The sequence below is a fragment of the Periplaneta americana genome, chromosome 2 (assembly GCF_040183065.1).
Source record: "Periplaneta americana isolate PAMFEO1 chromosome 2, P.americana_PAMFEO1_priV1, whole genome shotgun sequence".
In the NCBI taxonomy this organism is placed as follows: domain Eukaryota; kingdom Metazoa; phylum Arthropoda; class Insecta; order Blattodea; family Blattidae; genus Periplaneta; species Periplaneta americana.
This window is the reverse complement of record NC_091118.1, coordinates 176,195,884-176,209,384: the sequence shown is the minus strand read 5'-3', so window position 1 is coordinate 176,209,384 and position 13,501 is coordinate 176,195,884.

Genomic DNA, 13,501 nt, shown 5'->3' with positions numbered 1-13,501 from the left:
GATAAATGGGGATGAGGCTATTTTGATAGTCCTACAAAGAGAGAATGATAAAGATGTGGAGAATGCGAAGCACGATGAAATTGAGGACGAAGAAATGAGAGGGAGAAAAGGTAAAACGGAGGAAGAAATTATGAAAAATTGTGTTTATTTATTTATATATTTATTTATTATTTATTTAATCTGACAGGAGTAAGGCCACAAGGCCTTCTCTTCCATCCTACCAGATAGCACATATAAATACAAAAAAGAAATACAAACACTGAGAAGAACAGAAATATGCAATTGAAGACAAAAGGACGATGAGAAAATTAGAAGGAGAAGCAGAGCCACGATAAAATGAGTATGAGAGAAAATAAACAAATAAGGAAAATGTGAAAATGAAAAAGAATAGGTGAAGGAATAGAGAAATAGAAAGACGAACGGAAAATAAGCGTTAGGGAGGAGTAAGTTAATGGAGTTTAAAAAGGGCGCGTCAGCTACTATGTCTACTTGCGCCCTTATATCATATCCTTAGAGAAAAAACATAATGTAAATGGGAACAAGAACTAAAAACGCCGTCATATTACAAAGAGATACACAAATGCATTTCTAACAAGGTGATTCGTTAAACATAATTAAAATTTGCAATTAACAGACCTTAGGCACAGTTTAAAAAAGGAACATTAAAATACTACAACAAATACCAGCAGAAACAAACTATCTGCCGATTTCAAAACAATAAAATTCTATAAAATATTCGAATGTAGAAGGTCCGAAATATCAAGTTTAAGTAAAACACATAAAACAACAAAAGTAACCTCCGGATGTAAATGGTCCGGAGGGTAAGAAACAGAGGGTAAAAAAAACTAAATCACTTTGTCCGGTCCTGTATTGGATAAAAATCTCAGAACTTCATTTGCAAAAATAAAATCATTTCCAAGAGCGTCACTTAGATTCGGCCGAATTGCGTATTGACGACGGACACGGTCATATTTCCTAGAGTGCAATAAATATGTTCGACCGTAACTGGTACATGGTATATGGGTGGGTATATCACACTCCGGTTGAAGCTCGACAACGTTAGAGGAAGCGAAGAAGTAGAATGGGGGAAGAGTCGAGGAGGAAAAGAATATAATTAGCAGAGAAGACGGGGAGACGGGGAGAAGAAGAGAATGAGACATTGCAGGGGAGAAGAGAGTGAGAAGCGAAAAAAGCGATGAGAAGTGGGGAAGGCGAGTATGGGAAGCGGATGAGAAGATGAATGAAAAGCGGAAGAGAATGAATGAAAATCAGAAGGGAAGAGAAATAAAAAAGCAGGAAGGAAAATGTATGAAAAGCGAAAGCGAAAAAAGAATGAAAAGCGGACGAGAGGATGAGTGAAAAGAAGGTGAGAAGATGAGGAGCGAGAGAGAAGAGTAGCGGGAGAAAATACGAGAAATTGAGGGATGAAGCGAAAGATGAGAAATGGAGGACATAAAGAGAAGCAATGAAGAAAAGATAGAATAAGGAAGAGGACAAGAGGTGAGGACAGTAAGAAAATTACACATACTGACTGTGAGTAGAAAAGGAAGAACAACAGGAAGAGTCAAAGAAGAAGTCAATTAGGCCTATACAGTGTGGAAGTGAACTAACCCAGCAGATTTTGAGAGCGAATAGCTCATGTTGCATGTACTCGTAAGAAAACAGTGTAATACCATATTGGTGGAAAATTCATAGTTTTCTAAAAAAAAAAAAAAAAAAAAAATCTGAATTAAATTAATAGAGAGTTTTCGCACCCTCTTGGTCCACTAAACTGTTAACACTATGTTGACGGCAGTAATGACATATTTCGTTACGTATGTTCATGTTCGTAAAACGTCGGAAAGAATCGTAAGGGATCGGTGCACTTGTTCCCTTAACGCAAGGCTTTATTATATGATATTTCCCGCTTCCTTAAACATTTATAATTTCGTAGCTTCTATAATAGTCAATCAATTGCTCCCTATTTTTTTGATAGCTTAATGTCTAAGGAAAGCAAAGAAAAAAAACTCGAAATCAAAATAAGTTTGAAAAGTGGAGGAAAAAAAATACTAACTTCGATGTAATCTGTTCAGAATAGACAGTTACACTTTCAAAAGTTGGTAAGTGGCAAACATTTTTATTTTTCACGTTAGACAGAGGATCAACGCGAAAGAAATGTTGAGAAAGAATGGAAATTACTTTTAAAAGTGGTCGCTACTCAAAATCTTTACTGGTTTCCGAGTTATGGTAAGTTAAACAAAGGAGATTTTTCGTTTGGAAGGGTACTGACGGCTCAACTCTTTGACTGTTGAAATCTCAATGAAAAAAATCTTTACTGATCCTTCCTGTACTAAGGCCTGAATAATTTATCCATCCTGATGTATGTAGTCCACAGTTGTAAATCTCAAATGAGATGTCACGTTTTAACATCGAATTAGGTCTACAGTAAACTTCATTCACGTCCACGTTATCCACCTAGAGAAAGAGGGTTTGCAATTGAAATGACGTGAGGCGAATGGGTTTGATTGGTTGTGCATTGGCAAAAGTGTTTAATTTCTTAAAAGAAAAATGGCTATAGGACATTTCGGGTATCCTGACAAAGTCAATATTGAACGGGGGATAAAATCATTAAGGACACGTCCTGTACATACTGGGCGCCTGGCAACTAACACTTAATTATACATTCCATGAGACCTGTTGAGATTAGGCAGTCTACGAATACAGTCATACCTTACAAAACCACAATCTCGGAACTGCACTGTGTTCACATTCTTCGGTGCTATATCCCATTAGTATACGCATTTAAAAGTCTACACGGAAATGTACGTAAGGTCTGAAGTTGTTTATTCGAATCCCTCTAAATGGCCCTTAAAACGCCAAGTTACAACAACAGAACTGCTATTTAGTTCCACCGCCAGGCATGCCTGAAATGTGGGGAGCGCAGCTCCAATCGCTTCTTTGTATCGGACTCATTTCTGGGATTCCACTAAGTTTTTACTGAAACTGGAGTGACAGTTCAGACTTAATGGCCACGAAAACGCATCGTGGTACTTTCGACTCCCACTGAAACGTGAGACAAACGCTGTGTAAAGAGATACAGGGCACAACTTCACCCACAAGGTCGTTTTTGCACAGCAGAGGTTGTATTTCACTTCAGTCCCTCAACTCTCTGTGGATTACATTTACACTGTTACCTTGGTTAAAGGTGCACTGAACTACAGAAAAACAACCACTACCACTACCACTGCTACTACTACTACTACTACTACTACTACTACTACTACTACTACTACTACTACTACTACTACTACTACTACTACTATATCCCTGCTGTAGCTGAGTGATCAGACTTTCGGCCTGTCACGTAGATTCGTTTCCCGATTAGGTCTGATTTTTCATTGAAAAATCCATATTGACACTTGTGGCGGACAAGGTCCCAGTTAGGTTTTATCTCGGGGTTCTTCTGTTTCCTCGTGTTAAGAATTTACAACATTCCGTCAACATCTCTCCATTCCGTCATAACTCCATAGAATTCCCCGAACGCACTCCATTGCATACATCGCCGATTAGCTACAGATTACACTAATAAGACTTGAGATAAATACTTGACTTATTTTACATTTGCACATTATAGTACATTATGCAACGAGCCTATAATGGTAGTAATTAAGATGCGAGTATATTTGTTTATGAAATGAGCGCAAGCGAGTTTCATAATTTTCATACGAGCGTCTTAATTACCATTATAGGCAAGTTTCATACGACTTTTTATGCTCGACCATATTTCTAACTTGAAATTATTCATAAGTATTCATGTTATTTTTATCTGACTGGGGAGCGGAACTGACCTTGTGCAATATCTCGTAAATTGTGAGATGTGCGCAGACATCGAAAGTATTGATTTTTTTCGAGAAACAAATGTCAATGACTTTGATATAATCTAGAGCAGTAGTGTCAGAGTTGTAAGCTCTAATACCGGTTGCGGAGCTAGGTCGAAGCTTGAAATTGCTTATGTCTGTGGAAACACTGGAGCACACAACCAGTCTAGTGGAGCGCTCCGCTCTGTTTAGTCCCTGTCTGACATCGCTGATCTAGAGAGTAAAAGAAACATTAATCTTGATATAACCTTGAAATTGATTTTTAATTGAAAAACGAGATGACAAATTGAATTTATTTGAATATTATTTACAATTAACGCTAATTATTATAGTAACAGAACATAACCTTCTGCGACAGTATTGGATTTCCAGCCTCCGTGACATTTCGCTAGTTGTCTTTCGATTGCATATCCGAGAATGATCGATACTTGCGCTTTCATATTGCTACAATGGTGTTTTCTGATTGGTGGAACACCTGAACTTTAATGAATAGGTGTACTTTAATGAGGTCCATTAAAGGGCTGCTACCAGGTGTATAATTACTACATTTCGGCATGGTCGAGCATAAAATAATTTACGAACTTCATCGTGAACAATATCATCGAGTATCAGTAATTAATAATATCAATGAAGTTAAATTCTGTGGCTCTAAGAGAAAAGTGTTCTGGTCATCCAATGTCTCCTGTCAGTAGTTCGTTTACGATTCAAAAGAATACTTGCAATCACAGACTGAGATGAGTTACGAACGAACCGTGAACGAATCGTTACAAACGTAATGTTTGTTGAATCGTTGGATTACACTCCTGAAAAAGAATCGTGTTACCCAACTTCAATTTTAAATCCTTACAATATTAAACATGATCTTTCCTTTTTTCGATACTATCAATAATCGTCTGAATTATCGATAGTATTTGAAACAATAATTTGACTATCGATAGTTTCGATAATTTAAGTCATAACTATCGGCGGTTCCGGACAATTGGCCACAGAAATTTGGGAACTGGGACAATTGGCCACAGAAAATTGGTAACAGGGACAATTCGAGACAAATAGACAATTCGCCACAAATAGACAATTTGCCACAGATAGATAATTTGCCACACTGAGATACAAAGATAAATCTATGACTTCCAGAAACTCTATATTGTGCGAATGTATACAGAGATTAATCATTGTAAATTCCACTAAGTATGTGAATTGCTATGGACATGTAAATTTGACTTCATAAATGTCCTTCTAGGTTGTGGTCTACAGTTCTCAAGTACCGGATGACGGTGCCTTCTCCTTGTACGTTGGATATTCAACTATACGTGATATTCGTCTGTCCATGTCGATGTACTTCCGCTTGTTTTTGGTAGGAGAATGACCACCTTCCAATCTCTCTATGTGTCTGTCGGCTATAACGTTCAGCTTGTCAATATTCCTTGGTTCAGGTGGTAGGTGCAGCTTCCTGGCACGGCGCACAGTTTTTTTAATAGATGGTTTCTTCGGTAGATTCACATTGGCTTCGCTTGCAATACGCTGTAATTCATTTTGAATAACGACAGACGTTGGTTCTCGGGAAGTCCCCGCCCTTGCCTTCATGTTCTCTACACATTCCTTTGCCTTAATCCTTCCCCAGTCTGCAGAATGATTCTTGTGTTCAGACGGTTCTTTGACGACACTGCTTCCATCTTCTGATAACGTGACTGTTGCATTACACCCGCCACGCATGTCACAGCGCCAAACAACTCCATTCCTATTTTCTCTAAGTCTCGTGTACATGTAGCCAAGCTATATTAATTTGTCAGAGCCTCTTTCTGATTTTGTGAAGCGAATTTCTTCCGCCATAGTTCCGAATTAGTTTACAGCTTCTGGATGTGTCTTGTGTTACCATAGAAATATATTATAAATTGTTGCGAATTTGAGTATTGTCTTGACTTTTATTGTGTGGCTAATTGTCTTTGATACGAATTTAAATTATGTGGGGAATTGTCTTTGATACGAATTTCAATTATGTGGCGAATTACCTCTGTGGCCAATTTTCTGTGGCGAGTTGTCCCCAACCCAACTATCGGTAGTATCGATAGTACTATCGACTATCGCCCATCACTAGCACGTAGTCCAGAAAATGTGGAAAGAATGAGAACGGTGTTAAAGCAGAGTCCTCGCCGGCCTTTTCTTCAGCACTCACAAGCCTTAGGTATGTCTGAGAGAAGTATTAGGCATTTATGATTTACACTTCTATACTTTAAGGGAAATGTTGCCGCAACTTATCATTTCTTGCTTTGGCGACATAAATTGGCCAGCACGGTCGCCTGATCTATTAGTAGCTGATTTCTTCCTGTGGGGTTAACTAAAGGGGAAAGTGTATCAAGAACGACCTCATACGATCCAAGATTTGAAGGACAAAATTCGAACCGAAATTCAAGAAATCCCACATTACATACTGCAGTCAGTGGTGGACAGTGCCAAGCTCTATGCAGAGATTTGTGTCAGATCTGGAGAAACTCAGTGAATGAAGTTTTTTGCAAGAAATGAAAGTAAAAGTAAATGGTATACTTTCAATTTGTTGTTAAATATTATTTTTTCAATTAAAGCGTGGTATTCCGAATCATTAATCGTCAAATTATTTATGCCGTATACTGTATAAACAGGGACAGATGAACGAGACTAATATATTGAAACAGACATAGTAACATATTATGTAGAAAAACACACACTTAGACACAAACATAGAAAGAGAGACAAAATTTCATACACATATACGAGGCCGAAAGAAGAATACGTAATCAAAACGAAAATACGAAATGTCATAACTAGAGTCCTGCGTTTGGTTACTTTGAGTACAAGTTAGATGCACATAGATCATACTAACTTTTATATTATAATGTACCGAAGTACATATGATATTTCCATGCAGATTTTCTGCGTCATCATACGATGAAAGAGTAATGGAACGGAGAAAAATTCTCTCCGGCGCCGGGATTTGAACCCAGGTTTTCAGCTCTACGTGCTGACGCTTTATCCACTAAGCCACACCGGATTCTACCCCGGCGTCGGAAGAATCGTCTCAGTTTTAAGTTCCAACTCTTGGGTTGCCTCTAGTGGCATGGAAATATATGTACTTCGGTACATTATAATATATATATATATATATATATATATATATATATATATATATATATGATATGCGTAAATCACTTCGTTATTTAAGACGGCACTTATTCCGTCGGATCCCGGCCAACTAGTCACTCATTACGAGTGCACCTCAGCACATGTGTGGACTTCGGTCCTAGGTTCATAGATATCTATGACGTAGTGCAGAGGGCGGCCACTAGAGGGAACCCAAGAGTTGGAATTTAAAACTGAGACGATTCTTCCGACGCCGGGGTGGAATCCGGTGTGGCTTAGTGGATAAAGCGTCAGCACGTAGAGCTGAAAACCCGGGGGGTTCAAATCCTGGCGCCGGAGAGAATTTTTCTCCGTTCTATTACTTTTTCATCATACTAACTTTGCTTACAATGGAGAGCTCTGACTCGTCTGCCCGCTCTGTTTCGTGTGTTTACATCTGCTTCCGTGTGTCTGCTTATATAAGCACTGAACAATGAAAATACTACTCACGTACAAAATGTGCTGTCACGTGTATTTAATAGCAAACAAACTATTTATTTAAAGCCATCTACTGGTCAATAGAAGATTATTCTCACAATAAGTGAAACGGATCTAGATTCTAGATAAGCTTACTTTTGTATTTCACAGTATATTTTTCACATAAAAATGTAAAACCAAATCTCTTATTTCTCTCCTATTTACTGAGTACAGAGTTTTGAATATTTAAATTTAAATTTTGTTATTAATAAATAGGTTTTATTAAAGTGAAAATGAGTTTAGAAGTAAATAATATAATTTATTAAAAGTACTGAAATTTAAATATTTATTATTAAAAATTAGTTTATATATATAAAACATACTGTATTTTGGCTCTGATATTTCAACTTTCGTTCATTTAGAAATATTTGTAGGTTATTTTTATCTCCACGTGTTACCGTCTCTAATGCCAGATTACAGATATTAATTATGATTATAAATGGTTCAAATTACAATAATACAATAAATAACACTGAAAACAAAATTATTTACACTGACTACTTGCTTAACGGCTCTCTACACATTACAACGAGTGACTAAATATTTTAAGTGTTTCAAAAGAAAAAAATCTACATCTTTCTGATAAAAAAAACTTATTTTATTTTCTAATGAAGTGCTCGCTACCAAATTCTTCTATTGGAGCACTCATTTCCAACCGTCTAGCTTTGTTTTGACATGTTCACTGAACATCAGACCTGAAGTGTGTATGCCGCGCTATACTCCGTACATACAGACACTGTTGCAGGTTGCTCGGAAGTTTTAGATAACCAAACTCAGGACTCCAGTCATAACATCTACAACTACGTCAGTATATTAAAAGTATATCACCAATGTGTATTTCCATGATAATCTCGAAATTGGTACTTTATAGCACCATGAAACTGTCTATCAATGCGAATCAGAAAGTTAATAAGTTACATGTAGGCCTAAGAAATTCAAGAAAAAGTAAACTGATTCTTATTCGATTCTTTATACGTCCTTCGAACAAAACTGCAATACATATTCTGAGTTGGGAAATCATTCCTAGAAACGCAGACTACATTGATCCTGTCAACACTAGACGACTCACAACGCAGGAATTTCCGTTTAAATATAAGTTCGTCTACCCGGACATATGCGTGCTTTATGATGTAGAAACAAACTAAAAGTTTTATGCTTCAGATCCCCTCGATGATTACAAAGTCGTTCCAGAAGAAAAGGCTGCTCACAATGCTTGTTAAAAACTACAGTAATATAAATTCCTCTCGTGTAATGAGCCATTTTAAATACAAAATCTGACTGGGAAGTCTTTTAAAGAAGTACAAAGTATTTCTAAGATATGGTAGTGTGAGATGTAAATAATTTCTTAATCCCATAACGTAAAAATTCCTAAAGCAATCATCACCATCACAAAAAAACACAACTACTGTGTGCAGTTTAAAGGTGGTGAACATGGATTTTAGTCCCGTCAAATACAAAAGTTTTCCATTGCTGCTAATATGCTATCTTGTACTATTTTAGATGAAAAAGTGACGTCATGCTGATTGTACGTTACGGAGTCCGAAAGCGCTTAAATGTATGTCCATATCTGGATCTTCCCCAGAACTGCAAAAGTGTAGATAAAAAAGGAGGGAACTTCAATTATACTATGCCAATGTTCCAGTGCAGATCAAAGAGAAAAAATTATGGAAAATGACAAACATTTATAAGCATCGTAAATGGGATTATAAGATATGACGATATCATTGAAACAACATTCAATATAGGCCCAACTGTAGGCCTATCGCAGTCGTTTCGTAGCGAACTGCCATTTTAGCTTTGTGGATATCGTACGCGCTTCCCATCCTAGATGTCCGTAGTTCTACTCCTGACTTGGAAAATGAAAGAGAATTACTTTTCGCGTATATGACTTGTTAGGTACTGTACTGTGTTGTCTTAGTGGTAGTACTGTGCCATTCTGATCACATGACGAGGCAGATCCGCAATGTTTACCTTCTAGTGCTAGTCAAATTACAGACAGTATCCTTTCCTACATGACATTATAATGAATTAACAGTAATATACGTTACAAGAACGGTATGTTGACGTTTTCATGGTCGAGGAAAAGATTGAAAAAGCGAAACGTAGTTGAGCTTTTTTAATTTCCGAGAACATGAAAACAAACATACCGCTCGTGTATCGTACATTATTTTGTGCGAAGATCGTTTATTACATACCTGAAAGATGAATTTCTAATTAGTTGCAATGAAATCTCCATGTTGGTTTCTGTTTAATGACGGCAACTTCGGAAAACCAAAATATCTTTCTTCAACATTGTTGCTATAAAATGTGTTCTGTGTTTACTATACTCCAGCAGGCCGTGATATACATCTGTCTTCCCCCCCCTCTATAAATGCGAACTTAAAACAAACGGTAAGGTTATGTAATGATTTATTTTTCATTTTAATATTTTAACAATATTATTTATATAACATATTGCAGTAATAACATCGGCATCTGGAATCTTGTTGATTTTTTCACGGCTTCCTTAATGTTACTTGTATCAGGAATGCAATAAGTTTCGTGGAGTAGTAGACTTTACTTAATTTTTGCAAATATTTAAAAACAATAATTAACATTGCAATTTAGGTGAAATTGCAGTGGTAAGTTTCCAATTTATAATTATTACTTTGTTAAACGTCTCTAAAAATATGTTAAAAGCCTAAAGCAGTAAAATGAATGTCGCGCATAAGCCGTAAGAAGAGGGAAATTGTTATGTGTGTTACGTTGGGAATACTGAATGTGGTATTTCACACTTACCGCGTATTGGTTCTGTGCGGAAAACAAGCAAATACGCACGATCTCGCACAAACTTTGTTTCCTATTTCATCAGCTAGGCAAATTTTTCTTACAACATGATTATCAAATTTATAATATCACAGCATAAAGCCCTTTGAGCCACCAGCGTAGCTCAGTCGGCTATAGCGCTCTCCTGCAAACCAAGAGTTGCCCTCGGGCCCGGGTTCGATCCCCGTTTGGGCTGATTTCCTGGTAGGATTTTTCCGAGGTTTCCCCAAACGTAAGGCGAATGTCAGGTAATCTATGGCGAATCCTCGGCCTCATCTCACCAAATACTATCTCGCTATCATCAATCCCATCGACACTAAATGATCTAGTAGCTGATACAGCATCGCTAAATAACCAAATAAAATAAGAATAAAAATAAAGCCCTTTATGGTATCCTCAGCGGTTTAAGCACGCAGTTTTGACGCTGAAGGAAGAGTACTATCGTGGATCGAGTCCCACCTATGACAGGGCTGTTTTTACAGAAGAGCAAGTTAAAAGTTTCAAGACCCATTAGGCTACATTGTTTTCTCTTTTGGAATTCCTCAAATTTCTTTCGACTGATGAGGTTCTTATTCTATACAGTTAAATTATGCAAATCAAACTACTTGAGCTATTAGATGACATTTAAGACATAAAATTGATAATATTGGACTTACCGAGTTTCTCCCCTGTGCTCTTCATATGAATCCTATTATTACTTTGGTTACTTTGTAGTGGATTCCGACAAATGTTATTTGAACTGATAGCCATGAAATAAATCCGTATAGGCCAGTTTCTGTCGGATGCTTTTCTAATTCACTGTGGGTTCTAAAGCAAGGAGATGCACTGTTACCTTTACTTTTTAACTTCGCTCTAGAATATGCCATTAGGAAAGTTCAGGATAACAGAAAGAATTTAGAATTGAACGGGTTACATCAGCTTCTTGTCTATGTGGATGACGTGAATATGTTAGGAGAAAATCAACAGATGACAAAACATAGAAATTTTACTTGAAGCAGGTAAAGTTATAGTTTTGGAAGTAAATCCCGAAAAGAAAAAGTAGGCCTATATGATTATGTCTCGTGATCAGAATATTGTACGAAACGGAAATATAAAAATTTGAAATTTATCCCTCGAAGAGGAGGAAAAATTCAAATATCTTGGAGCAACAGTAACAAATATAAAGGACACTCGGGAGTAAATTAAACGCAGAATAAATAAGAGAAATGCCTGTTATTATTCGATTGAGAAGCATTAGTCATAAAGTCTTCTGTAAAAAAAATTGAAAATTGGAATTTATAAAACAGTTATATTACCGGTTGTTCTGTATGGTTGTGAAACTTGGACCCTCACTTAGAAAGAGAAACAGAGATGAAGGGTGTTTCAGAATAAGGTTCTTAGGAAAATATTTGGGGCTAAGAGGGATGAAGTTACAGGAGAATTGAGAAAGTTACACAACGTAGAACTGCACACATTGTATTCTTCACCTGACATAATTAGGAACATTGAATCCAGACGTTTGAGATGGGCAGGATATGTAGCACGTATGGGCGAACCCAGAAATGCATATAGAGTGTTGGTTGGGAGATCGGAGGAAAAAGACCTTTGGGGAAGCCAAGACGTAGATGGGAGGATAATATTAAAATGGATTTGAGGGAGGTGGGATATGATGGTAGAGAGTGGATTAATCTTGCATAGGATAGGGACTGATGTCGGGCTTATGTGAGGGCGGCAATGAACCTCTGGGTTCCTTAAAAGCCGTAAGTAAGTAAGCCATGAAATAAGTTTACGATAATGAGTTACTTTGGGTTTAAAAGAAAATGTGCAAATTACTTTTGAAAACCTTTATCTGACAGCAAAATGAAGTCTTAGGAACATTTATTGCATTTTATTTTATAATTCGTCTTATTTTATTTTGTAATGTACGCTGTTCTCTATCCATATAACCATGATAAGATAAAATAATGGATAGTTTATCTTTAATTTCGTGGTTATTTCAAAACTCTATCATGTTTGATTGCAATTATACTCGTATAAATATTTCAAAGCGCACCATGACTTTACGGACACAGCGTATAATAGGCTACTGGTATTTTTGTAAATATTATAATCGAGAAAGTTTCAGTGATCTTCTTAAAGTGTCCTTACTTCTGAACAACTCTGAATTTGTGTAAATATCTGCAGCGTGCAAACATGTGCCTCCATCGCTTGACTTCTTTTATCGCTACGCAAGTCATTAGAAGCAATGTGTAGCTTAAATCACAGTGGCTTGTATCTTATGAGGCAACGCGCCCAACAGCTTCCACAAGATACATTCTGTATTCTTTATTCCTGTTCCAGCCCATTTACTCCTATTCTTATTCCGTCGCATTCTATTTTAAAACTTTCTACCCCCCCCCCCCACGCCACTCTCTTCGTGTTTTCCTCCAGAACTCTAAATTTCATTCTCCACAGGGCGATGGAACAACAAAAACATTTGCTTCCACGACAGTTAAGCAGAAATCGTTACACCCTTCTTCCTAACCTTCTGCTCCGAGTCTACTGATGTCGCATCGCAGGAGTTTTTTCCGATACGATATTGGTTTGTTTTGTTGAAAACTGTCGCCATTAACAGACATATGTAGCAATCAATACTGTTTCCCTAGCACTCACCGTTCCGCCAATATTTGAACACGTGTTAGACCTTCCCAAGAAGAAGATGGGCTGTACTCCGGGACGAGTCTCGGGCTTAGACTTCTCATGAGAGATTATTTCTTTGTGAGGACGTCATCTATGTATATCTGTCAACATCAACAATCTAGAGATAACTTTATTTTTAGGTTTGCCTCGCTCTATCTACCACGCAATATCGAAAATTTTCATTTAAGCTTAAACAAACAATAATGTTTCTCAGTGAAACGTACAGCAGAGTTCGTATAGGTAGTTTCTGTCAGATGCGTTTCCAATTCACTGTGGGCTAAAGCAAGGAGATGCACTATCACCTTTACTTTTTAACTTTGCTCTAGAGTATGCCATTAGGAAAGTCCAGAACAGAGACGGTTTGGAATTGAACGGGTTACATCAGCTGCTTGTCTATGTGGATGACGTGAATATGTTAGGAGAAAATCCACAAACTATTAGGGAAAACATGGGAATTTTACTGGAAGCAAATAAAGAGATAGGTTTGGAAGTAAATCCGAAAAGACAAAGTATATGATTATGTCTCGTTACCAGAATATTGTACGAAATAT